General features: G+C 34.3%; 1 pseudogene; it reads left to right on the top strand.

Moving 5' to 3' along the window:
• Nucleotides 1-23,187, top strand: LOC117921474 (annotated as a pseudogene).
• The last annotated feature ends 3,781 nt before the right edge of the window (nucleotides 23,188-26,968 follow it).

Raw genomic sequence — 26,968 nt, 5'->3', positions numbered from 1 at the left:
ATCTTAGCTACAGGTGCAAATGTCTCTGTGTAGTCAATTCCATAAGTTTGAGTGTACCCTTTTGCTACCAATCTTGCTTTAAATCGTTCAATACTACCATTTGCCTTATACTTCACAGTATAGATCCAACGACACCCAACTGGCTTCTTTCCTGGTGGACATTCTACGAGTTCCCATGTTTCATTTCTTCATTCATGGCTGCTTTCCACCTTGGATAAGCTAAGGCTTCCAGCACACTATTAGGAATAGCTACAGTAGATAATTGATTTACAAATGACTTATTTGATTCAGACAAACAATGGTTAGACACATAGTTGCTCATGGGATATTTGACTTTGGTAGACAATTCAGGTTCATATGTGGGTTTAGGAATACCTCTATTATGACGGTGTGGTAACCGTTTCATGAATGGATCAAGTTCCAAATTAAGAACACCCTTAACCGACGACGATTGGTTTGGTATTTCAGTGAAGACATCTTCGGACCCAAATTGTTGACCACTCATATCCAACTCATCCGCTTCTTGGTTCACTAGTTCAGATTGTCCAGATTCATCTTCCTCAAAGATATTATAATCATAATTGAGAGTCTGAATTTCCTTATGGTACTCCCCCTGAAGTTCAGACTCAGATGTAAAATACATCGAATCTTCATAAAACACCACATCCATTGTAATATACATTTGTCGAGTTAGAGGATGGTAACATTGATATCCCTTTTTGTGCAATGCATATCCAACAAATACACATTGCAATGCATAAGAAGTTAACTTGGTGCGTTGGTGTTTGTGTAGATGCACAAATGCCATGCAACCAAAAACACGAGGAGGTAGATTTGGGATGGTTGGGGAAACTACGACATTAGTAAGAGCTTGGAGAGGTGTTTGAAAGTTAATTGAGCTAGAAGGTACCCGATTGATCAAGTATGCGGCAGATGTGATTGCTTCTTCCCAATAAGATATCAGTGTTTTTGCTGCTATCAAGGAAGCACGAACAACCTCTAACAAGTGCTAATTTTTTTGTTCAGCGACTCTATTTTGCTGGGGTGTATTGGAACAAGTAGTCTGATGAATGATGCCATGTCCTTCCAAATACTTTTGAAGATTAGAACTTTGATATTCTCCACCATTATCACTACGCAGCACCTGAACCTTTGCATTGTACTGAGTTTCAATCATTTTATGAAAATTTTGAAACAACAAGTTCACTTCATCTTTGGTCTTCATCAAGCATAACCATGTCATTCTGGTACAATTATTAATAAAAGTAACAAACCAACGTGAGCCACTCAAAGTTGGGACTTTGGATGGGCCCCAAACATCAGAATGTATAACCATAAAAGGAAACGAACTTTTATTCAAAATTAACGGAAACGAAGCACGATGGCTTTTATCCAATTCACAAATATCACAATGGAAACCAGAAATATCACTCTTTGCAAACAAACTAGGAAACAATTTTTTTAAATAACCAAAGGAAGCATGTCCCAAACGTCGATGCCACAACCAAATTTCAGACTTTTTCTTCTCTCCCTCAGATCCATCTGCCATCAAGGCTTGTTGTAACTTATTTGAATCATTTGACTACAAGTCCAAGTAATAGAGTTTTCCTCGTTTAATACCACAACCAATCGTCTGTTTTGTTTGGATGTCCTTAATCACACAAAATTCAGGCCAAAAAATGACAATACAAGATAAGACTGTAGTGATTTAAGAAACTGACAAAATATTGTAATCTAAAGATGGAACAACTAAAACAAAATCCAAATTCAAAGTATCAGTAAGAGTTAAGGATCCTTCCCCAATGACTGGGGTTGTGTTACCATTGGCTGTGGAAACAATTTTTTATGAGGAAGGTCTAAGGGGTGAAACCTGTCTAGAATAAAAAGTCATATGATCTGTAGCACCAGAATCAATTATCCATGCACTATTAATAACAGGTGTAAAAGTATTTAAAAACTTACCACCATGATCATAGCGGCTACCAATGCAGAGGCTTTCTCAGTAACATTAGCCTTTGTTTTTATTTCGGCAACAGTTGTAGTTGAGGTTTTCTTGGAATCCTTCTTCCGTTGATCACGATTATTATCATTAATAACAAAGTGTTGATAGCCTAAACATGATCTAAAGGTCCATGGTTCAAACCCTCGGTTCCTCATTGTTTTCCTGGTCATACCAAGAGTCGTTGCTTTGAAATTGTGGGATATCGAGACTGGTGGGACCAGTCTTATTGCAGTGAGTGCATTTGAAGGTTGACTTATCAATATTAGGGCTTGTCTTAGGATGGTTGATAGCTGTTGGACTACCATAGCGACAAAATATCCAGGATTTTAGTTCTATGGCTCTGATACCATCTTCAAATTGATAAATGATAGTTTTTTCATTCATTCTTTCATTCGTTCATATACAGAGTATATATAGAGGGTAATCACCATTCTAAGAATGGGAAAGAATGATATAAGGAGATAACAACTAATATCCTAATATCTCAACTTTCCTAATATCTCAATATTCCTAATATCTCAATATTCATAATATCTCAACTTTCCTAATATCTAAACATTCATAATATCTCAACACTAAATGATATAAGGAAAGAATGATATAAGGAAATCATTCCTAATATCTCAACACCTTTTTTATGTGACTGTTTTTCTTTTAAATATCATTAGCATTGTGTGTGTATATATATATAGTTGGTAGGATTGGGTATTTGAAAAGTGTTTTTTGAAAATAATTTTTAAAAATAATTTTTGAAAATTGTTGTTTGATTTTTTTATAAAACAAAAGTCTATTTAAAGACCTAAAATATTGTTAATATGTTTTTTATATTTTTAAATATGTTTTAAAAATAATTTTTATATCTAGTGTTTTATTTTTAATCATTCCTCGTATTTGTATGATTATTTTTTTTTAAAATAATCCTTTTAAAAAAAAGTGAAAATAATTAAAGGATTGAAAATACAATGTTTTTCTTTAAAAAAAAAACAAAATAGTAAAATGTTTTTTGTTTTCTATTATCAAACTTGTTTTCTTGTTTTGTTTTTGTTTTATTTATTTATTTTGGAGACTAAAAATTGTTTTTAAAAACAATTATCAATAGAGCCTAATACTTCATTTGAGTGATAGTTATTGTTTTAATTAATTTCTATGCTCGTTATTGCTTTACTAATTTATTTTTTAATTAGCAAAGAAAAAACAGATCCACAAAAAAGTTTACACCTCCATAGGTTGTATGCTCATAGTTGCTTTAATAATCCATATATATTAGTTATTCACCATTAATAATTTTTAATGTATGATATTATCAATTATGAATATCGATTATTAGACTAATATGTTTTTTTTGTTCAAAATTAAAATATGGTTATATTACTAAAAAAATGTATTCCATTTATTGAAGCATAAATATGTTTACGTTTTTACAAATACTTTTATTAGAAAAATAATGTTGGTTAACATTGATATACTCTTACTCAAAATCAAGTTGATTATTAATTTTAATTAGGATAGAGATGCAATCCTAATAAAAAGAGTTGCTTTAAGATGGAAGTCATTTTTCAAATTATTTTTTTAGTTTATCATTTTTAAAAGAAAATTTTGTCTTAATAACAAAAGTTTTCATTTTATTTTATTTACTTTTATCTTAAATTTTAAAGCAACTAGCTTTAAGATTTAAGTTTAAAAAACAAATAACCTCCTAGATTTCAAGCAATTTCAAAGAGGTTAAACCTGCTTAAATCTTATTTGAAAGGTGGTGCTTTTTTTGAAAAAAAAAATAATTAAATAAACCTTGCATCTAAATAATACTTAATAGTGTTAAGACTTAAGTCATTTTTAAAATTATTTGTTTTTTAACTTGTTGCTTTTTATAAGACAATTTTATCTTAATATAAAAAATAAATTTTTACATTTTGATTTTAAATTTTGAAATAATTTGCTTTATGACATAAACGAAAAAAAAAAACAAATAATCCCATTACTTTGAAACAACTCTAAAAAATATTCTTAAAGTAATGTTTTTTTTTAAGATTCTAAGCTGAAAGCTTAATAAAGTGGAATGTTATTAAATATTTAAATTGTTTATTTTTCATTAGTCTAAATAGAGCCAAATATCATTTGAGTGTTTGATTGTTTAGTTTATATTAGTAAATTGTTTGTTTTCATTAATGTGGATGCTATTAAACGTTAATTTTTTTTATATCCGTAAGGTCATGGTTTGGTTGGGTGGATGTAACATATGGTAGAATTAGTGATATATATTATCTATATCTTTTTTATATTCCTTTTACATCGGATAAGTAGTGAGATATATTATCCTACGTATCATAAATTTAATTTTCTTTTATTATTTATTATTTTTTTATCACTTATTTAGTAAAATAATTTTTTTTTTATTATAAAGTTAAATTTATGGTTAAAATAGAAGAACTAAAAAAATATTTACAAAATATATTATAAAATAATATATATTCCATTTTATTTTTTATTAATTTTACAAATTAAATATAAGCATAACGTTACATTACCTATCTCATTATATATATTACCTTAGAATATTATATCCATTGGTTTTAATAATCTTAAAAAATATATGGAAATAATTTATTTTAGGAAATGCATTGGATATGTCATTTTATAATATCATATCGATTGAATTTAATATAAAAAAATATCATATCTCATTGAAAATTATATTTTAAAATATGCATTTTTCATTTAATGGAATTTGATATTATAGAATATAGATACTCTATCCTATCATATCTCACATACCAAACATGCCTGAAAACATGTATAAAATTAAGTATTATATTTCTTCTTATTTTAAAAACTAACAAAACATTCGATCATTCACATTTCTATTTACTTGCTAAAGAAAGTTAAGAAACCAAAAATTATGAACCGTGAAAGTCTTAATATAGGAAGTTGAAGGGAAAAAAAAGATGGTGGAATGTGTACATTATTATGGAGTCGTTGTGCAGACTCTTTTATAGTCGATTTCCCTCACCAATTTTCTAGGCTATGTTTGGTTCCCGAAAAATATGAGAAAAAAATGTGAAGGAAAAAAATTAAAGAGGAAAAGTAGAAAGAAAGAAAAATATGAAGAAAATTAAAATAGATTTAAATTTAATAAATTACTTTAGGCTATGTTTGGTTTTCATAAAATTTGAGAGAAAATGTGAGAGAAAGAAAATAAAGAGGAAAAGTGGAAGGAAAGAAAAAATGAAAATAAAAAATAAATTTAAAATTAATAAATTATTTTTATATATTTCATCAAACTCATTTCACTTCATTTCATCCATTATATAAAATAAAATAATTTTAAAATGTATAAATTTCTAACTAATTTTAATTATATTTATTTTTTAAAAAAAAATTATATTGAAACCAAACATGAGAAAACCATTTTCCTTCACATTTTTTTTTCTTTACTTGGTACTTTTCGGGAACTAAACATAATCTTAATATATTTCTTCAAAGTTATTTTACTTATTTTCGTCTATTATATAAAGATTAAATAATTTAAAAATATATAAAATTTTAACAAATTTTAATTATATTTTATTTTCTTTTGTATTTTTTCATTATGAAACTAAATATGAGAAAACTATTTTTTTAACATTTTTTTTTCTTTCCTTAGTACTTTTTTAGAAACCAAACATAACTTAAAGAATCACAAGAAAATAAACCAGTTTCAAATCTTTTGAACCACTTCATTTGCTGTCCTACCAATCACTATATAAACCTTCCATTCTATATGATTTTTACAATGCAGTAGCAGCAATACAACAAGACATAACATTGTACTAAGAGAGAGATAAAGGAGTTTATATTCTAGACTCCAATTGCTATTATACCAAAAGTCTTAATTAACATATAAATCTAAATAAATAATAATTTTTAATATTTATCAAATTCCTAAAATTCTTTTAGTTTGACTTTACCTCGCATTATAATTTCAACAGTTCGGGTTTTGGCGGGTTCTTGTTGGTTTTGCAGGAGAGTTCTTCCTTTCTGTTTGCAATGTCGACTCATGAAACTCGTAGAGCTATGAGATGGAGGACCCCTGACGTCGAGATTTTCTCCCAATCTACGAGGGGTGAAGATGACGAGGAAGCTTTGAAATGGGCCGCACTCGAGAAACTCCCCACCTACAATCGGTTGAGGAAAGGCTTGCTGCTGGGATCAGAGGGTGAGGCCATTGAAGTTGATATACACAACCTTGGGCTTCAGGACAAGAAGAATTTAGTGGAGCGGTTGATAAAAATTGCTGAAGAGGACAATGAGAAGTTCTTGTTGAAGCTCAAGAATCATATGGATGGGTGAGTTTGCCTGATAGGTGTTTCCTACATTTTCTCCCCAACCAAACAACTTTCTTTAACTTTTTAATGATGAGTTTTCATGTCTCTTCCACTTTTTCAGAGTTGGGATTGAACTTCCCGAAATTGAAGTTAGATATGAGCATCTTACTATTGATGGAGAAGCTTATGTAGGCAGCAGAGCTTTTCCTTCATTCTTTAATTTCATTTTTAATCAAGTTGAGGTAACTACAATGCAAATGCAGATCATTAGCTATGCAATAAATACTCTTTTCGATACGTATACTAATAGATTATAATTTTCCTTCTGTTTTAAGAATATCTTGCATGGTCTTCGGATTCTTCCAACTAGAAAGAGAAAATTCACTATTCTTCGAGATGTTAGCGGAATCATCAAACCTGGCAGGTGAGAGTATGAATTTGTTTCGAGTGTAAAAATGGATTACTTAATAAAACAAACGAATAGTTCCTTCGAATTTAGAATATACTCAAAGATCTATATTCAATTGTTGTGCATTTTTTTTTTCTGCAGATTGACGTTACTTTTGGGTCCTCCAAGTTCTGGAAAGACCATTCTCTTATTGGAGTTGTCCGGAAAGCTTGATCCCAGTCTGAAGGTTGAATGAAAAAAATGATCATGACTATTCAAATTTTAGCTGTTTTATCTCATGTCTAATTTGAAAACTGGAATTTCTTCTTTAGGTTACTGGAAGGGTGACATACAATGGTCATGGCATGAATGAGTTTGTACAACAGAGAACTGCTGCGTATATCAGTCAACATGATACCCATCTTGGAGAAATGACTGTACGAGAAACCTTGGCCTTCTCTGCAAGATGCCAGGGTGTTGGAGATCGATTTGGTTAGTCGAAGCTATTGCCTTTGCCTTTTATTTTCTCTGTTTTTGAAGGTTGCCAATGCAGTTATATCTCATTTGTATAGGCTAGGAGATTGACTCTTATTTTGGCTATCTGCAGAAATGTTACCAGAGCTCGCAAGAAGAGAGAAAGCAGCAAACATTAAGCCTGATCCTGATATCGATGTCTTCATGAAGGCGAGACAGAAGCTACTTTCTGTTATATTTATATAAATATATATATTGTTGGTTAAAAATAAAGTGTAAGAAGAGTTACACTTTTAAAAAATAACCTTTGAAAATAAAGTGTAAGAAGGGTTACATTTTTAAAGTGTGAATTAAACACATGATTAAGTTTTGAAATGTTACAAAACTTGAAAGGTTAAGGAAGACAATGAGTCTTCTCATCTTTGTAACTTTATAAAACTTAAGAGGTTAAGTGTAAGAGAGTTACACATTTGAGATTAAATCATGTTTAATGTGTGAATTAAACATATGATTTAATTTTTGAATGTTACAAAGATGAAGAGATTGAGGAAGACAATGGGTTTTTTCTCATCCTTGTAACCTTTTTTCAACCCTAAGAGTGCTATATATATGACTTTTCTTCTTTTTGAAATCTTATACAGAAAAGTGAAAAGGCTTGTTCAATCCCAAGACTATTTCCATTAGTTCCCTAAAGATTTCTAGAAGTGGGAGGAAATAGAGTCTTTGGACAAAGTTCCAAGAACTTGTTTGAGCCTTTCTTGTGTTCTTCTTCTTCTTGTTCTTATTTTGCAACTTTGAGAGTTTTATTGTATCAAAGTGAGTGTTTGAGAGTATTTCTTTTCTCCATTGTATCCAATTTTTCCTAACAATCAAAGACTCTATTCACAATGGAAGGAAAGACTATCAAGATTATGAACCAAGACCTTGTGAGGTTGGATCGTTTTGATGGTTCCAACTTCACTAGGTGGCAAGACAAGGTGAGATTCCTTCTCACAGCACTCAAGATTTTCTAAATCCTTGATCCTACCTTGGCACCGTTACTGGAACCAAAGGAAAATGACACACCTCAAGTGGTGGCGGCAAGGAAGAAGAGGGAGGAGGATGAGCTCATATGTAGGGGTCATATTTTGAACGCCTTATCCGATAGGCTATATGATCTCTACACCAACACCAATTCCGCGAGGGAGATTTGGGAGGCTCTTGAAAACAAGTACAAAGCCGAGGAAGAAGGTACCAAAAAGTTTCTTATTTCTCAATACATAGATTTCAAATTTTTTGATGAAAAGCCTCTCTTACCACAAATTCATGAGTTGCAAGTAATTGTGAATAAATTGAAAGTTCTCAAAATTGAACTTCCGGAGGCCTTCCAAGTTGGTGCTATTGTGGCTAAATTACCATCAAGTTGGAAAGGTTACCGGAAGAGGATTCTCCACAAGAGTGAAGATTACTCATTGGAAGAGATTCAAAAACATCTTTGCATTGAGGAAGAATTGAGATCAAGAGACAAAATGGTGGAAGAGTCCAATGGTGGGACTAACAAAGCCAATGCGGTTTCAAAGGCCAATCATCCTAGATGTAAAAATAACAACGTCAAAAGGAATTCCGGAAATTATATGAGCCCCAAGAAAAATCAAGAGCAATTTAAGGGCAAGAAAGGTCCTTGTTTTGTGTGTGGAAAACCTGGGCATTATGCTAGGGAGTGTAGGTTCCGAAAGGACCAAAAAAGGGCTGTGGTGAATGCAATTGATGAGGAGATCATTGCAACACTAAGCGATGTGTGCGTTGTCCAAGGAAAGGTGCAAGGATGGTGGTATGATACTTGTGCCACAGTTCATGTTACCTATGACAAATCTCTTTTCAAGACCTTTGAAGATGCAAAGGGAGATTAAGAGGTTCAAATGGGCAATGAAGGAAAATCCAAGGTGCTTGGCAAGGGCACTATTGAAGTTGTTTTTACCTCCGGCAAAAGGGTTACCCTTATAAATGTATTGTATGTCCCCGATATGAATAAAAATTTGGTTAGTGGGGATTTGCTTGGCAAACCGGGTATCAAAGCGGTGTTTGAATCCGGTAAGCTAATTTTATCCAAATCGGGGAACTTTGTGGGAAAAGGGTATTCTTGTGATGGGATGATCAAACTTTGTACCAATGACAATACCTATAAAATGGCTTCTACTTCCGCTTATATGTGTGATTCAAATTCTTTATTTTTATGGCATAATAGGCTTGCACATGTTGGTTTAAGCACTATTAAAATGATTGTGAAATGTGGTTTGATTGCTTGTGATACCAAGAAATTTGAAAAGTGTGAAATATGTGTTAAATCAAAGATGATTAAAAAGCCCTTTCATAGTGTTGAGAGATCATCTAATTTGCTTGATTAAATACATAGTGATCTTTGTGAACTTAATGGCATGTTAACAAGAGGTGGAAATAGGTATTTTCTTACATTCATAGATGATTGTTCTAGATTTACCTATGTGTTTTTGTTGAAAAACAAAAGTGAAACTTTCAATGCCTTTAAAGTTTACAAAGCCGAAGTTGAAAATCAACTAGGAAAAAATATTAAGGTGCTTAGAAGTGATAGAGGTGGTGAATATTTCTCTAGTGAATTCAATTCTTTTTGTGAAGAATATGGCATAATACATGAGTGCACCGCACCCTATACACCTCAACACAATGGCATAGCGAAGAGAAAGAATAGAACATTCTTGGAAATGGTGAATGCTATGTTATTGCATGCTAAATTGAATTTCAATTTGTGGGGTGAAGCTTTGTTGACTGCTTGCCATATTTTGAATAGAATTCCTATGAAGAAAAATGAGATATCTCCATATGAGTTATGGAAAGGAAGGAAGCCTAATATAGGTTACTTCAAAGTGTGGGGGTGTCTTGCTTATTGCAAGAAAACGGATCCAAATAAAACAAAATTGGGTCCAAGAGCCATTAAGTGTGCATTTGTAGGCTATGCCTCAAATAGCAAAGCTTATAGGCTATTAGACTTGGAGTCTAATGTGATAATTGAATCAAGAGAAGTAGAGTTCTTTGAGAATTTGTTGAGTGATAGCAATTCTCAAGTGCCTACTAGTGTTGGAGAGTCTCAAGAGGAGACACCTTCAAAGGTTGTTGAGCAACCCATTGTGCCTCGGAAAAGCCAAAGAGCTAGAAAAGAGAAAGTGTTGGGATCGGATGAGATTGATTCTCAAAGAATTTCCTTTTACTTAGTAGAAGGAAATAGAGAAGATATTATAAGAAAAATTCCTATAGTACTTCAAATAGAGGAGGATCCCAAAACATACAAAGAAGCTATGGCTTCTAGAGATGTTGCTTTTTGGAAAGAGGCTATCAATGATGAAATGGATTCAATTATGTCCAACCAAACATGGGAATTGGTAGACCTTCCACCAGGATCTAAACTAATAGGGTGCAAGTGGGTATTTCGAAGGAAATATCACACCGATGGTATGATTCAAACCTTTAAGGCTAGATTAGTAGCTAAGGGGTTTAAACAAAGAGAAGGTATTGATTATTTTGATACCTATGCGCGGTGGCTAGAACAACATCGATTAGGATATTGTTTGCTTTGGCATCAATTCATAATCTATTTGTTCATCAAATGGATGTCAAAATGGCATTCTTGAATGGGGATCTCAATGAGGAGGTCTACATGGAACAACCGGAAGGTTTTGTTCTACTGGGGAATGAAAACAAAGTGTGTAAGCTTGTCAAATCATTATATGGTTTAAAACAAGCTCCCAAACAATGGCACGAAAAATTTGATCATGCTATTCTTTCGGATGGATTTAGACACAATAATGCGGACAAGTGCTTATATTCTAAGACTTGTGATGACTATATGGTTATAGTGTGTCTATATGTGGATGACATGTTAATCTTGAGTGATGACATGAAAAGAAATAGTGGGGGTTATGCTTTGAACCAAACCCACTATATTGAGAAAGTAGTTAGCAAATTTAGTCATCTCAAGATTAAAGATGCTAATACTCCATTTGATTCAAGTATAAAACTTGAAAAGAATGATGGTAGATCGGTGGCTCAACTTGAGTATGCAAGTGCAATTGGAAGTCTTATGTATGTTGCTCAGTGTACTAGGGCTGGCATTTCATTTGCAGTTAGTAAACTAAGTAGGTTTACTAGCAATCCAAGCGTGGAACATTGGAAAGCTATTGGTAGAGTTCTTGGTTACCTAAAGAATACCAAAGAACTAAGCCTCCAATATTCAAAGTTTCCTGCTATACTTGAAGGTTATTCAGATGCAAGCTGGATATCGAGTGTGGGAGATAATTTATCTACCACAGGTTGGGTGTTTACACTTGGTGGTGGGGCTGTCTCTTGGGGATCCAAGAAACAGACTTGTATATCACACTCAACCATGGAGGTAGAGTTTATAGGTCTAGCTGCAACTGGAAAAGAAGCTGAGTGGCTTAGGGATCTCATGATGGACATTCCTTTTACTGCAAATAATGTGTCAACAGTGTCGATACATTGTGACAGTCAAGCCACTCTAGCTCGTGCGTACAGTGGAGTGTACAATGGGAAGTCTAGACATATAAGCATTAGACATGATTATGTGAGACAATTGATTCAAAATGGAATCATCTCAATCTCATTTGTGAGGTCAAGTGGAAACTTGGCTGATCCTTTTACTAAACCTCTTACAAGAGATTTAGTAAGGATAACATTTAGAGGGATGGGACTAAAACTCCTTAAATAAAACTCACCAATGATGGTAACCCAACTTAATACTAAGAAATGACTAGTCTTAAGTTCAATGGGTAAAAACAAGTCATTGATAAGTGGGTTGTGGCAGCATTAGAACATGTGAGTTCCATCTGTGATTATTAATGCTGGTTGTTACAGTTGGAGGGTTAAGCTTAAAGCTTTTAATGAAATTCAGTCTATGTGTGACAAGCATCTTAAAGGTAACAAGGATGCTGGAAGAATTTCACCTATGTGAACTTAGGGGTGGTGCCGCCTCTCATGAGAGTTAGAGTTTCTTTCAAGAAAGTTCATGAATGGATTGAGCACATGACCATAAAAGTGCTAAGCAAGAAAATAATGGGCACTCGTGTGGTTAGTGGAAGTGTGTGTGTTGTTACCGGTTTCGTTACAAGGAATAACTGGTTCAATGCTACAAGCAACCTGAGATTTCAACGGAGCTTTGTGACAATTACACTAAGGTAAAATTCAAATCGAAAGATATTTTATTTTATGCATTTTCACTGTTAAGGTTATAAGGGTTGATGTTTATTTTTAACCAAGTGGGGGATTGTTATATTTATATAAATATATATATTGTTGGTTAAAAATAAAGTGTAAGAAGAGTTACACTTTTAAAAAATAACCTTTGAAAATAAAGTGTAAGAAGGGTTACACTTTTAAAGTGTGAATTAAACACATGATTAAGTTTTGGAATGTTACAAAACTTAAGAGGTATTTACACATATGATTAAGTTTTGAAATGTTACAAAACTTGAAAGGTTAAGGAAGACAATGAGTCTTCTCATCTTTGTAACTTTATAAAACTTAAGAGGTTAAGTGTAAGAGAGTTACACATTTGAGATTAAATCATGTTTAATGTGTGAATTAAACATATGATTTAATTTTTGAATGTTACAAAGATGAAGAGATTGAGGAAGACAATGGGTTTTTTCTCATCCTTGTAACCTTTTTCAACCCTAAGAGTGCTATATATATGACTTTTCTTCTTTTTGAAATCTTATGCAGAAAAGTGAAAAGGCTTGATCAATCCCAAGACTATTTCCATTAGTTCCCTAAAGATTTCTAGAAGTGGGAGGAAATAGAGTCTTTGGACAAAGTTCCAAGAACTTGTTTGAGCCTTTCTTGTGTTCTTCTTCTTCTTGTTCTTATTTTGCAACTTTGAGAGTTTTATTGTATCAAAGTGAGTGTTTGAGAGTATTTCTTTTCTCCATTGTATCCAATTTTTCCTAACACTTTCAGTAAAATTTTAACCAGTTCTTTGGAATTTGATCTATTTGCTCTTAGTGGAGAACATGGATGTTTGTATTCCCTAGAATGAAAATTTTGATCTCTTGACATAAATAGGCAAATTGGCTTTGTATTCTTGATGTTGTGTGTATTCTGGAGTTTGTTATCTTCTTTTTGTACTCTTTTGAATGGCTTGAGTCGATCTTATTCCTGAATTTCGCTCTACTGCAAAATCTTTTATCCATGGAATTTCTTAATGTACTGAACAGAATTGGTTTCTAATATTGTCATTACTGGTTTCTAATATTTCAGGCAGTAGCAACTGAAGGCCAGAAGAAAAGTGTGGTCACTGATCATATAATGAAGGTACTATAACCATATGACTTTCAATGATGACATGCGGATTTCTGAGAAAAGCCAATACTAGCTCATACTTTGTTTATTTGTCTTTATGCCTGCTTCTATCCACATATTCTGGGATTAGATATCTGTGCTGATATCATGGTAGGAGATGAAATGATAAGAGGTATCTCTGGAGGACAAAGGAAGCGTGTCACAACAGGTTGAATAATTTGGTTTCTAACCGAAAGAAGAAGAAAAAAACTACATATGTATTTGTATGTATGGTTCATTGATTTAATTTAATTGAATTATGAGAAATGTTTGAATGATATGTGAGATGCTGGTCGGTCCATCAAATGCGCTATTCATGGACGAGATCTCTACTGGCTTGGACAGCTCAACAACTTATCAAATTGTGAATTCCCTCAGGCAAACCATCCACATTCTCAATGGGACTGCTGTCATCTCTCTCCTCCAGCCACCACCTGAGACTTATGATCTTTTTGATGACATCATTCTCCTCTCTGATAGTCAGATTGTTTATCAAGGACCTCGTGAAAATGTGCTTGAATTTTTTTAGTCAATGGGCTTCAAATGTCCTCAAAGAAAGGGTGTGACAGACTTCCTCCAAGAAGTGAGTGCAAATCTAGCTTTGTAGCTTTTGGTATTTTCTTCTTTTAGATAAAACCGAGCTAGAATATAAGCTTTACATATTAAGATGCACAATTAGTCTTTCTGAAAACTGAATTCATTGCAGGTAACATCTAGGAAAGATCAGGAGTAATATTGGACACTAAAAAATGAGCCTTACAGGTTTGCCATAGTGAAGGAATTTGCTGAGGCATTCCGGTCATTTCATGTTGGAGAGCAACTAGCAGAAGAGCTTGCAACTCCAATTAACAAGGCCAAAAGCCATCCAGCTGCTTTGACAACCAAAAAGTATTGAATTAGCAAGAAAGAACTGTTGGTTGCTTGCCTCTCAAGAGAGCACTTGTTGATGAAGAGGAACTCATTTGTCCATATTTTAAAGCTCATCCAAGTGAGTGTTATTATTATTGTTACTTACGATGATGGCTTATAATTTTGAATATGCGAACCTAATTTATTTATCTTTTATGTTTTTAGCTCATAATAATGGCACTCATTGCAATGACACTCTTCCTAAGAACTCAGATGCACAAATGTTCAATGGAAGATGTAATCTGTGGGTTTTGATAGAAACAAAGTGTAGAAACTCTCAAGAAGCAACAAAACGTTGAGGAATCTGAAGTAATTTTTTATTAAGCTTCAAAACACTTATTTAAACAGCTAGCTTAAAACAGAAAAACATAAAAAATAGCAACAAACCTGCTACCTATAGATACTTCCTAATGAATAGAAACAAACCAACAAATACTTCCTAAGGAATAGGTAAATATTCCACATGACTAACTTATTTGACTACTTCCACTTCAATCTACTGAGCTCCATGTCATCGGCTCCTAGGACATGTCATTCAACACTCCTTCTTGTCTCTGGAGTTGCAGACTCCAAGCCTTTGCCTCAAGAACTCATATCTAGCTTTGGGAAGTGGCTTGGTTAAGATATTAGCATTCTGATTCTCTGTTTTGCAGTAGACTAATTGTATTTCTCCCTCCTTCTGCACCTTTCTTAGGAAATAGAGCTTCAGCTTGAAATGCTTTGTTTTGCCATGGAACACCAGATTATTTGCAATTGAAATTGCAGCTTGGTTGTCTACGAGTATTTGTGTGCTTTCCTTTTGCTCCATAAACAAGTCAGCCATCAATTTCCTGATCCAGAGAGCCTGATTCACAACAGCAACAGCAACTACATATTTTGCTTCTACTTGGATTGAGCTATGACTTCTTGCTTTTTGGAACATCATGAAAAAATAGCAGAACCAAAGCTGAAACAATAACTTGAAGTACTTCTCATGTCATCAACACAACCTGCCTAATCACTATCTGAATAACCATGGAGAGTAAAGTTTTTAACTTGACAAAACCTCAAACCATAGTCAATTGTACCCTTGACATATCTAACAATTCTTTTTACTGTTTGAAAGTGAATTTCACTAGCACAATGCATGTACCTTGAGAGTAAACTTACAACATTCATAATATTTGGTCTAGTTGCCGTTAGGTACATCAAGCACCCGATAATGGTCCTGTAAAGCCTTTCATCAACTTTTACAGCTCCATCTTCTTTGCAAAACTTCTCATTTTGATTCATTGGAGTTGCACTTGGATTACACTCTTCCATCTTGAACTTTTTCAGGATTTCCTTGTCATATTTCTGTTGACATATGAAGATCTCTTTCTGCTTTTGTTGTATCTCCATGCCAAGAAAGAATGTCATCCTCCCAGGATTAGTCATCTCAAAAACATCCTTCATTTCCTTGTTGAAATTGTCAATTTGCTCCATACTGCTTTCTATCACAAGTAGATCATCAACATTTAAAGATACCACAAGTGTTTCATCACAAACCTTCCTGAAGTATAGAGTAAATTCACTTAGGCTTTTTGTAAAGCCTAAGCCTAACAAAGGTGAATCAATCTTGCTGTACCAGGCCCTTGGTGCCTGTTTTAAACCATACAAGGCCTTTTTTAGAAAATATACTTTCTCCTCCATTCCTTGAACAATAAAACCTTTAGGCTGCTCCAAAAAAATTTCTTCCTCCAAGTATCCATTCAAGAAGGCAGATTTGACATCCATCTGATGTGTATTCCAACCCTTTTGAGCAACAAGAACCAACAACATTCTTATAGTTTCCAATCTAGCAATTAGGGTAAAAGTCTCAGAGAAATCCACCCCAAACATCTGAGCATATCCTTTGACAACCAGTCTTGCCTTGTGTTTGTTTATAGAACCATCAGAATTGAGTTTGGTTCTATAAACTCACTTGACTCCAATTGCCCTTTTGTGTGTCGGTTTGTCCACTAGCTCCCAAGTCTGGTTTTTTTCAATCATTTTAAGCTCCTTCTTCATTGCATCCATCCATTTTTTATCAGTTGCAACTTCTTCATACCCTATAGGCTCCATTATAGCAACATTGCACCTCTAATAGATGTCAAAGAGTGATTTGGTTCCCCTAATAGCTTCATCATCAATATTGTCATTCTCCTCTTAAAACTTAAGGTCCTTTTGGAACTCAAGATTCTCTTTAAACTCAAGCTTCTTATCATTCTCCCAACTCCAACTTTCTGATTCGAAGAATTTGACATATCTGCTAACTATTACTTTGTTGTTTTCTGGAAAGTAGATTATATAGGCCTTTGATATTGAGCTATAGCCTATAAAGATCCTAACTTCTACTTTCTTATCCAATTTGTCTCTCTTAACATGTGGAATAAAAGAGAAACAAAGACAACCAAATGTTTTTAAATTTTGCAGCCTTAGTTTATAGCCATACCATCCTTCAAATGGAGTTTTTTATTACAAAGCTTTTGTTGGCAGTCTATTCAGCAGAAAGACTGATGTATGTGCAGCCTCAGCCTAGAATTTCTTTGGCAGCCTTTGTGCATGCAAACACCATGTCATTTCCATAAGTGTTCTATTTTTCCTCTCAACAACTCCATTTTGTTGAGGGGTATAAGGTGTTGTAAGCTAGTGCTCAATGCTTGCATCCTCACAAAATTTGTTAAATTTCTCCGAGGTGTATTCAGTTCCATTATCAGACCTGATCACTTGCATTTTACATTTACTTTGATTTTCATCTCAAGCTTTAAACTTCCAAAAGATGTTAGCAACTTCAGATTTAAATTTCATGAAATAAATCCAGCACATTCTTGTGTGATCATCAATGAAAGCAATATATAACTTACTACCATTTAGTGATGGTGTTCTCTGAGGTCCTCCCACATCAGTGTGTACTAACTGCAACTTCTGAGTAGCTCTCTAGGCCTTGTTTTGTGGGAAAAGAAGTCTTGTTTGTTTCCCGTACTAACAAGCCACACAAATAGGAGGCTTCACCTCTAATTCAGGCAAGCCTTCTCCAAGATTGTTCTTTTCATAAAGAGAAGGCCGGTATGATGAAAGTGCCCCAAACGCCTATGCCAAAGCATTGTATTACTTTCTTCTTTGTGAATTATAGCTTGCTCTTTTTGCATCAAATCCAATACAAAGCTTTTGCCTTTCATTTGGACTATAAATACTTCTTTGCCTTGTGCATCAGCAATCATGCAATGATTGTCCTCAAACAACACCTTATAGTTTTTTTCCAGCACTTGACCAACACTCAACAAATTTTGATTAATATCAGGAACATATAAGACATTAGAGATTAATTTCAAACTTGTGTGGCCTTCAATTGCCACTGTTCCTTTTCCTTTTACTGCAAGATATGCTCCATTTCCAATTCTAACTTTGGAAGTAACAGTTTTGTCAAGTTCCTTAAAGAGCCATAAGTCATATGGTTTGCACAACCACTGTCTATAAGCCAAATTTCTAGGGAGCTGCTAGTGGCAAAGCATGATACCACAAACAGTTGCTCATCTTGAAGTTCTTCCACAGCAACCTTGACTTCTCCTTGCTGCTGTTGAGATTTGCATATCCTTTCCACATGCCCTAGCTGACGACACTTGTGACATTTTCCATCCGACCTCCACCAACACCTTTTTTATGGATGATTGGATTTTTTTACAGTAAGGACATGGTGGAAACTTTTGAGCGTTGTTGCTGCTGTTATTGTTGCTTTGCATCTCTTTCTTGTACTGAGATATGGCCTGAAATGCACCCTCCACAGATCCTTCTTGTCTCATAATTAACCTCCTTTGTTCTTGAGCTTGTAATGCATTCAACAGCTCTGCCAAGGTGATACTTGACACATCTTTTGAGTTTTCTAGAGATGATATTGTAGTCTCAAACTTTTCAGGATCTGTTATAATTTTTTTTTGAACTATTCTAGAATCAGAAAAGTTAGTACCAAGAAGTCTTACTTTGTTAACAATACTAAGAAGTCTGTCTGAGTAATTCTTGATTGTTTTTTATTCTTTCATCATTTGCATCTCAAATTCTCTAATCAAGTTCAGCACTTGCATACCTTTGACTCGTTCATTTCCTTCATATTCCTTCTTCAGGAAGTTCCATATTTCATTTGTTGTCTTCAATGTCATGATTCTGGTGAAAATTGTAGATGAGACAACTGTAAATAGACTAGCTTTTGCCTTTGATTTCCTTTGCCTCCTCTCATTGTGTAGTTTTATCTGAGCCATAGTTGGATTGTCGGACGGGGGAGGAACTTCATATTCCTTCACTAACAGCTTCCCATAGATCACTAGCATCAAGGTAGGCTTCCATACAGACAACCCACACTTGATAATTTATTCCATCAAACACAAGAGGTGCCGGTGCATTCAATGAAGCTTCTGAGGTCATTCTGGATATTTTTTGTAGATAGGGTAGATGGTGGTGTATAGGCTCACTCACCTCACAGGTTACTCAAGAACCTGGCTTTGATACAATTTGTGGGTTTTGATAGAAACAAAGTGTAGAAACTCTCAGGAAGCAACAAAATGTTGAGGAATCTAAAGTAATTTTTTATTAAGCTTCAAAACACTTATTTATATAGCTAGCTTAAAACAGAAAAACGTAAAAAATAGCAATAAACCTGCTACCTATAGATACTTCCTAAAGAATAGAAACAAACCAACAAATACTTCCTAAGGAATAGGTAAATCTTCCACATGACTAACTTATTTGACTACTTCCACTTCAATCTACTCAGCTCCATGTCAGCGGCTCCTAGGACATGTCATTCAACAGAATCATATACATTGGTTATTTGATCTTGTTTAATGGAATATCAGAAATTGCCATGACCATTGTTAGACTTCCTATCTTTTACAAGGAAAGAGACCTATTCTTCTTTCCTGCATGGACATATGCTCTTCCCACAATCATTCTCAAGATCCCAATCACATTTTGTGAAGTTAGTGTTTGGGTGTTCTCTGCTTATTATGTCTTCGGATTGGATCCATGTGTGGGAAGGTAAAAGTTACAAGTTAGGAATTTGTAGAAACTTGTTGAAATTTGTTTCACATGTTTTCTCTATAAAACAAATCTTCTCATTGCAGGTTGTTTAGACAGTATCTTCTTCTTTTGCTTGTTAATCAGATGGCATCTGCATTATTCCGACTTATAGCATCAACTGGTCGAAACATGATTGTTGCAAACACATTCGGGTCATTTGCAACACTTCTGCTTTTCGCAGTGGGTGGTTTTGTCCTGTCTCGAGGTATAACGAAGAAAGTTTTTTTTTTTATTTTGGGAAAAGTCGAACCTTCTTCTGCATAAACCCTAACAATGATTTTTTTTGTTTCCTTTTTGTGTTTGGTGAATGCTGCAGAAAAGATCAAGAAATGGTGGAAATGGGGTGTCTGGTCTTCCACTCTGATGTATGCACAGACCTCAATAATGGTAAATGAATTCCTCGCGAAGAGTTGGAGACATGTAAGTTCTTGAATTTTCCATGTGAATATTTGTGTTTACTTATGTCTGTCTGCAAAAGTTGGCTGATGATTGAACATTTTTTTTTTCAGAATATATCTACAAATTCAACAGTATCCCTATGAGTCGCAATATCAAAGTCTCACGGTTTCTTCACAGAGTCATACTGGTACTGGCTAGGAGTTGGGGCACAGATTGGATTCCTGATCGTGAGCATCTTTATCTTCTCTGCTTTGAACTCATAAGAATTGGATCTAGTTAATTAAAATTTGTACAAATCTTGCAGCATATGATAAGCCTCAAGCTTTTATAACAGAAGAGTCAGAGAATTAATGACAAGACTGGCTCTATTGACCAAACTGCATCCACAGGTGGAAACTCATACATGGTGTATGCATGCCTTTGTGTGCCTATGTTGTCATTTTAACTTGTATGGCTAATTAGATTTGAGCTCAACATGCAGAGAGACCAGAGGAAAGAGGGCAAGTTATCTCATCCGCAGCTGTGAGGTCTGGAGCTGTTGTTGAGGCTAACCAGAACAAGAAAAAAGGAATGCTTCTTCCATTCCAACCACATTCAATCACCTTTGATAATATTAGATACTCAGTTGACATGCCAGAGGTAATGTCAAATTTATGCAAACAATATACACGTTTTAGCTGCAGATGAGTACTAAGTGGTTTGAATTGAACTTGCAGGAAATGAAGAATCAGGGTGTCCTTGAAGACAGATTGGAGCTTCTGAAGGGGGTGAGTGGTGCTTTCAGGCCTGGTGTTCTTACAGCTCTGATGGGTGTTAGCGGTGCTGGTAAAATCACTCTCATGGATGTACTGGCTGGTCGGAAAACTGGTGGATATATTGAGGGTAACATCACCATTTCTGGCTACCCAAAGAAGAAAGAAACTTTTGCCCTAATTTCTGGATACTGTGCGCAGAATGATATTCACTCTCCTCATGTTACTGTCTACGAGTCCTTGGTCTACTCAGCTTGGCTGCGGTTGCCTTCTGATGTGGATTCTGATGCCAGAAAGGTGAGAGTTTCCTGAATTGTTTCCACATTTTTCTTATTCAATTTATCGCTCTCAACAAGCTAAGCCTATTTAGAATTGATTTTTCAAACTTGACTTGGTTGGGCTAAGATCAGGTTCAAGTTTGGCTTGACCTTCACCTAAGGAAAAATGCTGGTCGAAATTTCATTGTCCTAGAATCCAATTGGGTGAAGTTCATGCAAGCAAGTGTTATTGAGCATAACAGAGCCATTTCCATCAATTAACTGATCGGTTTAACAAGACAAGACGAAGTTCACAACCTGCTATCAGAAAAGAATCACAAGCAGTGTGAATTTTTTCTTTTTCTTTTTTTAATTTGCATTGTTTTTTAAACAATTTCTAATCCTTGCTAGTGGTCACAGATGTTCATTGACGAAGTCATGGAGCTCGTGGAACTGACCCCATTGAAGGGAGCACTGGTTGGGTTGCCAGGTGTGAATGGTCTCTCAACTGAGCAGCACAAAAGGCTGACTATTGCAGTTGAGCTTGTGGCAAATCCCTCACTAATATTCATGGATGAGCCAACTTCAGGGCTAGACGCAAGAGCTGCTACAATTATTATGAGAACAGTTAGGAACAAAGTGGACACAGGAAGAACAGTTGTGTGCACCATCCATCAGCCAAGTATTGACATATTTGAAGCCTTCGATGAGGTGGGAAATTTTCGTGGACAGAAATAATTTATGGTTTCTCTTGTTAATCCTTGGCATATAAGTACTGAATTATTTAAAATGGGTTTGCAGTTGCTCCCGATGAAGCGCGGAGGACAAGAGATATAAGTGGGACCACTGGGTAGACATTCTTCCCAATTGATGAAGTATTTTGAGGTGAGTTGCCATGGCATATAGCAAAAGTAATTGGCAGTGATAAAGTTTGAGTTAATTCATATCAAGTGCTTACTGATGCATATGACTTCCCTTTGTGAAGGGAATTGAAGGAGTCAGTAAAATCAAAGAAAGTTATAACCCTGCAACTTGGATGTTGGAAGTTACCACTACAGCACAAGAAGTATTTTTGGGGGTTGATTCAACTATAGGTTCCTCATGAAAGCTTAAATTTGTTGTTTAAGCCATTTCTTACATGTGGCATATGTTTCAGGAGAAACAAAGATTTAATTGAAGAACTGAGCCAACCTGCCCCTGGTTCAAAGGAGCACTATTTCCCTACTCAATACTCCCAGCCCTTCTTCACCCAACGCATGGCAAACTTATGGAAACAACGGTTGTCATACTGGCGCAACACACCATACACCGCAGTGAGATTTCTCTTCACAGTTGGCATAGCCTTGATGTTTGGGACAATGTTCTGGGATCTCGGCACTAGAAGGTAAGTGGAAGACAGTCCAATTCTTACGTTTCTCTAAATCAACTTTAACTTATACCTTACATTGTAAAATGCAGAAAAAGGTCAACAGATCTGGATAATGCAATAGGTGCTATGTTTTCTGCTGTTATCTTCCTTGGGATTCAAAATTCCGCATTCCGTGAAGCCAGTCGTAGTTAAAAGAACAGTCTTTTACAGAAAAAGAGCTGCAGGAATGTATTTAGCCATGGCATATGCCTTTGCATAGGTAACTAGTCTTCTTATGCTATAGACATTGCAGATCTGTTTTACTTTTATGTCATTTCCTACTCAAATTTCATCTCTTGTTGCAGGCTTATGTTGAGATCCCATATATCTTTGTACAACTGTTGTATATGGTCTTATAGTTTATTCAATGATCGGATATGAATGCATGGCCACTAAGTTCCTTTGACATCTCTTCTTCATGTTCTTCACCTTGTTGTACTTCACCTTCTATGGCATGATGGTTGTGGCTGCTACACCGAATCAACACGTTGCTACCATCACTGGTGCTGCATTTTATGGATTATGGAAACTCTTTTCAGGCTTTACAGTCCCACGAACCGTAAGCACTCTCAACCAATATATAATTCTTTCTCAAATCCAAATTACATTATCATAAGGATACAGAAATGATTCATTGTGTTGCATTTCTTCCCTGATAGAGTCCAGAGGATTCCTGTGTGGTGGAGATGGTACTATTGGATATGTCCAGTTGCATGGACCTTGTATGGAATGATTACATCACAGTTTGGTGATGTAGAGGAGATGCTAACAGATAGAAATGTAACCATGGTACAATACTTGGATTATTTTTATGGATTTAAGCATGATTTCCGGGGAGTGGTTGCAGCTGTGGTTGTCGGCTAGATTTACCTTGCTCTTCTTCATTGTCTTCACTTTTGCCCAAGGTTCAAAGTATCGATCGAGTCCGGTATGACTCGGCCAAGTCGTATCTGCCTTGACACCTGCCGCAACGAGACCGATACCAGATACAGTATAATGCATGAACTCGACTGGGAATCGGTTAGACTCGATTGACTTGTCTGAGTTTCTGAGTTAACTCGGTTGACTCGGTGAGGTTACAAAGAATTTTCAAAATTTTCATAAAATTTTAAAAAAAAATTAATCAGACATTGCCCTTTCAAAAGCAAACACCTATTCTGAAATTTTAAACCATCAATGAAAAGATCAAAGAAGACGAAGAAAAAAAAACCCAAACTGTGACCCGTTCGGAAATAAGCGGAGAAACCACTAAAGGATGAGGGCATGATTTAGGATTTACTTACCTGATTTTCCTCAAAATCGAGCATTACCGCAGGGTGGAGCTTTGGTGTCGGCGATGGTGACTTGTTAAGTGGAGTGAATCTTTCATCGGCGACGTTGACAAGACAACCCCTCACAGTCAGATTGCTTCCCTTCTCGTGTTAGGTCTTGCACGGTTGCAAATTTACAATTGCAGGTGGTGTCGTCTATTGTGGGTCTTGACAGCATGGTGGCGTGCGAGGGTGGGAGCTTTCATCGGCGACGTTGACAAGACAACCCCTCACAGTCAGATTGCTTCCCTTCCCGTGTTAGGTCTTGCACGGTTGCAAATTTACAATTGCAGGTGGTGTCGTTTATTGTGGGTCTTGACAGCATGGTGGCGTGCGAGGGTGGGAGCTTGGGAGGCTTGTTATAGGTCTTGACAGCAACGATGGCGAGGGTGGGAGATTGGGAGCTCAAATTAGTAAAGTAAAAAACTGTCTTTTATACGGATTTACATGGAGAATTCAGTCCCAATTTACATAGAAAATACCTTTCATATAAACACTTTAATATGATTTAATAATAACATATTAATAGAATTGAGTACTCGATTTGCTAAAGTAAAATGATATGAAAGGTATATATGAGATTTAATGATAAATTAAAGTGTTTATATGGCAAAGTGAGAATTAAATCCTCAATTTTTAATATTATCACAAATAACTTTGAGTTAAATGTGAAAAAAAATTTGTTCTATTAAAAATTTTAGTTTATTTAATTATATATATATATATATATATATAAATTTATATAATATTTTTATAATTTTTTGAAAATTTTAATTATCTCATTTTATGTATCGCCCGATACCGAAGCGAGACATCGATACCGATATGCCTCATGACTTTCCGAGTCAATAACCAATATTGCGACTTTGAACTATGTTTTTTCCGTTAATGCATTTAACTTCCAAACGTGATAAGATGTGCAGAGGACAAGTTCTTCAAAGATGGTTGCTTAATGTGTATGGGTCTAACCTTCGGTTCCACATTTGATCCCAAGCTTAAAGAGAAGGGAAAATCATCTAACCATACACTAATTACAAAAAAATATGAGATTTTGGAGCTTTACTTTAATTTTTCTTTTCAATTATGGTGTAAAATGGAAAAAAATATTGTTTATTCATGCACTCCAATAGTGCTTTCAAATTTTTTCCATAATTACCCTCAAAAGTAAAGGACAAAGTATACATCAATTTAATACAACCTCTTAACAAGTACATGTGTAATTTATTTTTATTATTTTTCTCACATCAATATATCTCTTTTACCACTTGTCAAGTTTCCGCTTTTTTTTTTCCTCTCTTGCCACCATAATCCATTATCACATATTATAGTTTTTATTTTTATTTTTATTTTTTTCCTTTATATTTTTTTTAATATGCTCATGCATTTTTAATAAAACTTCTTTAATTTTAACGTATTTTTACTCTCTAATTTGTCTATATTTATTGATTTTAATTATTTTTTTTGACATATTAAACTTAAAATGATAATATACATAAGAAATAATTAAAATAAAAAATTAAATAAAAACAAAATATATAATGTACAAAAATGAAAATATTATCCCACAAATAATAATGATTTTAAATATTAATTATAATAATACATTTTATAAATTAAGGTTTAAATTAAAAAATTCCATTTCATTATTTAGAAGTTTATGATATAAGATTTTTTATATTAAAACTAAACAAAAGATTTATTTATTTTGTAAATTCTATCACATGTAAAAGTAAAAATATCATTATAGTACTATTTTATTATTTACATTATTTTTCTTTTAATTTTCATTTTAAATTTATCATATCAAAATCACAATAAGTGATGGTGCTTATATCATTTTTCATATGATTTTAAATTGATTATGGATCTAAATTTTTTTTTTTTTTTTTGTTAAAATCTTTAATTTTTAATTAAAATAAAATATAAAAGAAAATATATTTTTCATAAAAAATTGTATTTAACCTTTTATATTAATTTAATAAAAATAGGTACATCCTTAAAAAATATAGGTAAATTAATGCTTAGGAAAACCAAAAACACTATCATACTTATCAAGGTGTATATATTCCTTTAAGACCTTTGATAAGTAATTGGAGGTTTTTGCCCACCCCAAAAAGAACTTTGGGATCTTAGGTATATCAATTCTTAGAGGAACCAAAACCCCTATTTTCATTTTCATGGTTCATATATTCCTTTGGGGACCCTTGAGAAGGAATTAGAGGTTATTTCCCACCCTAAAACTGATATTGGAACCCAAGGTGCATCTTAAAGACAATTTGGTACATCATTTATAAAATTTGGTACATATTTCATAAAATTTGGCACATCCTTAAAACAATTTTTTACATCCAATCCATGAGCTACTAGGACCTATATTATTACCCATGATTTGTTTATTTCTTGAGGGATCTTTAGGAAGTAATTAGAGGTCGTTCCCTACTCAGAAACGAACTTTGGAACCCTAGGTACATCCTTAAGGAAATTTGGTACATCGTTAAGAAATTTTGGTACATCCAATCCTCAGGCTATCGAGCCCCTATCTATCTTCTCATGGTCCATATTATCCTTTGAGGACCCTTAGGTAGTGATTGAAGGTCATTCCCCACATCAGAACAAATTTTGACACTCTTAGTACATCATTTATAAAATTTGGTACATTCTTAAAAATATTTGGTACATAGTTGAGCTATTGAAACCTCTATCTTATTACCCATGATTCGTTTATTCCTTAAGGGATCTTTGGAAAGTGATTGGAGATCGTTCCCTACTCCGAAATGGACTTTGGAACCCTAGGTATATCATTAAGAAAATTTGACACATCTAATCCTTGAGCTAACAAAACACTTATCTCCATTTCCATAGTCCATTTCTTCATTTAGAGACCCTCAGGAAGTTATTGAAGGTCGTTCCCCACCTCATAACGGACTTTGGCAACATTGGTACATCCTTTAAAAAATTTGGTACATCATTGACAAAATTTGGTACTTCCTTTATAAAATTTGGTACATTATGAAGGATGTACCAAATTTTGTGAAGGATGGACTAAGGGTTTCAAAGTGCATTCTGAGGTGGAGATCAGCCCCCAATCACTTCCTTATGGGTTCCAATCATCCATGTTCAGATGGGAGACCCGAAAACAATAGGATCGAATGTACCAAATTTAATGAAGGATGTACCAAGGGTTCCAAAGTGTGTTTTATGGTGGGGATCGGGCCCCAATCACTTCCTCATGGGTTTGTAAATGAAATTATGGATCATCCATGTTCAGATGGGGGTCCGAGAAGCGATAGGATGGGATGTACCAAATTTAATAAAGAATGTACCAAATTTAATGA

The sequence above is a fragment of the Vitis riparia genome, chromosome 9 (assembly GCF_004353265.1).
Source record: "Vitis riparia cultivar Riparia Gloire de Montpellier isolate 1030 chromosome 9, EGFV_Vit.rip_1.0, whole genome shotgun sequence".
Classification (NCBI taxonomy): domain Eukaryota; kingdom Viridiplantae; phylum Streptophyta; class Magnoliopsida; order Vitales; family Vitaceae; genus Vitis; species Vitis riparia.
This window is presented reverse-complemented; position numbering and strand designations above follow the sequence as displayed.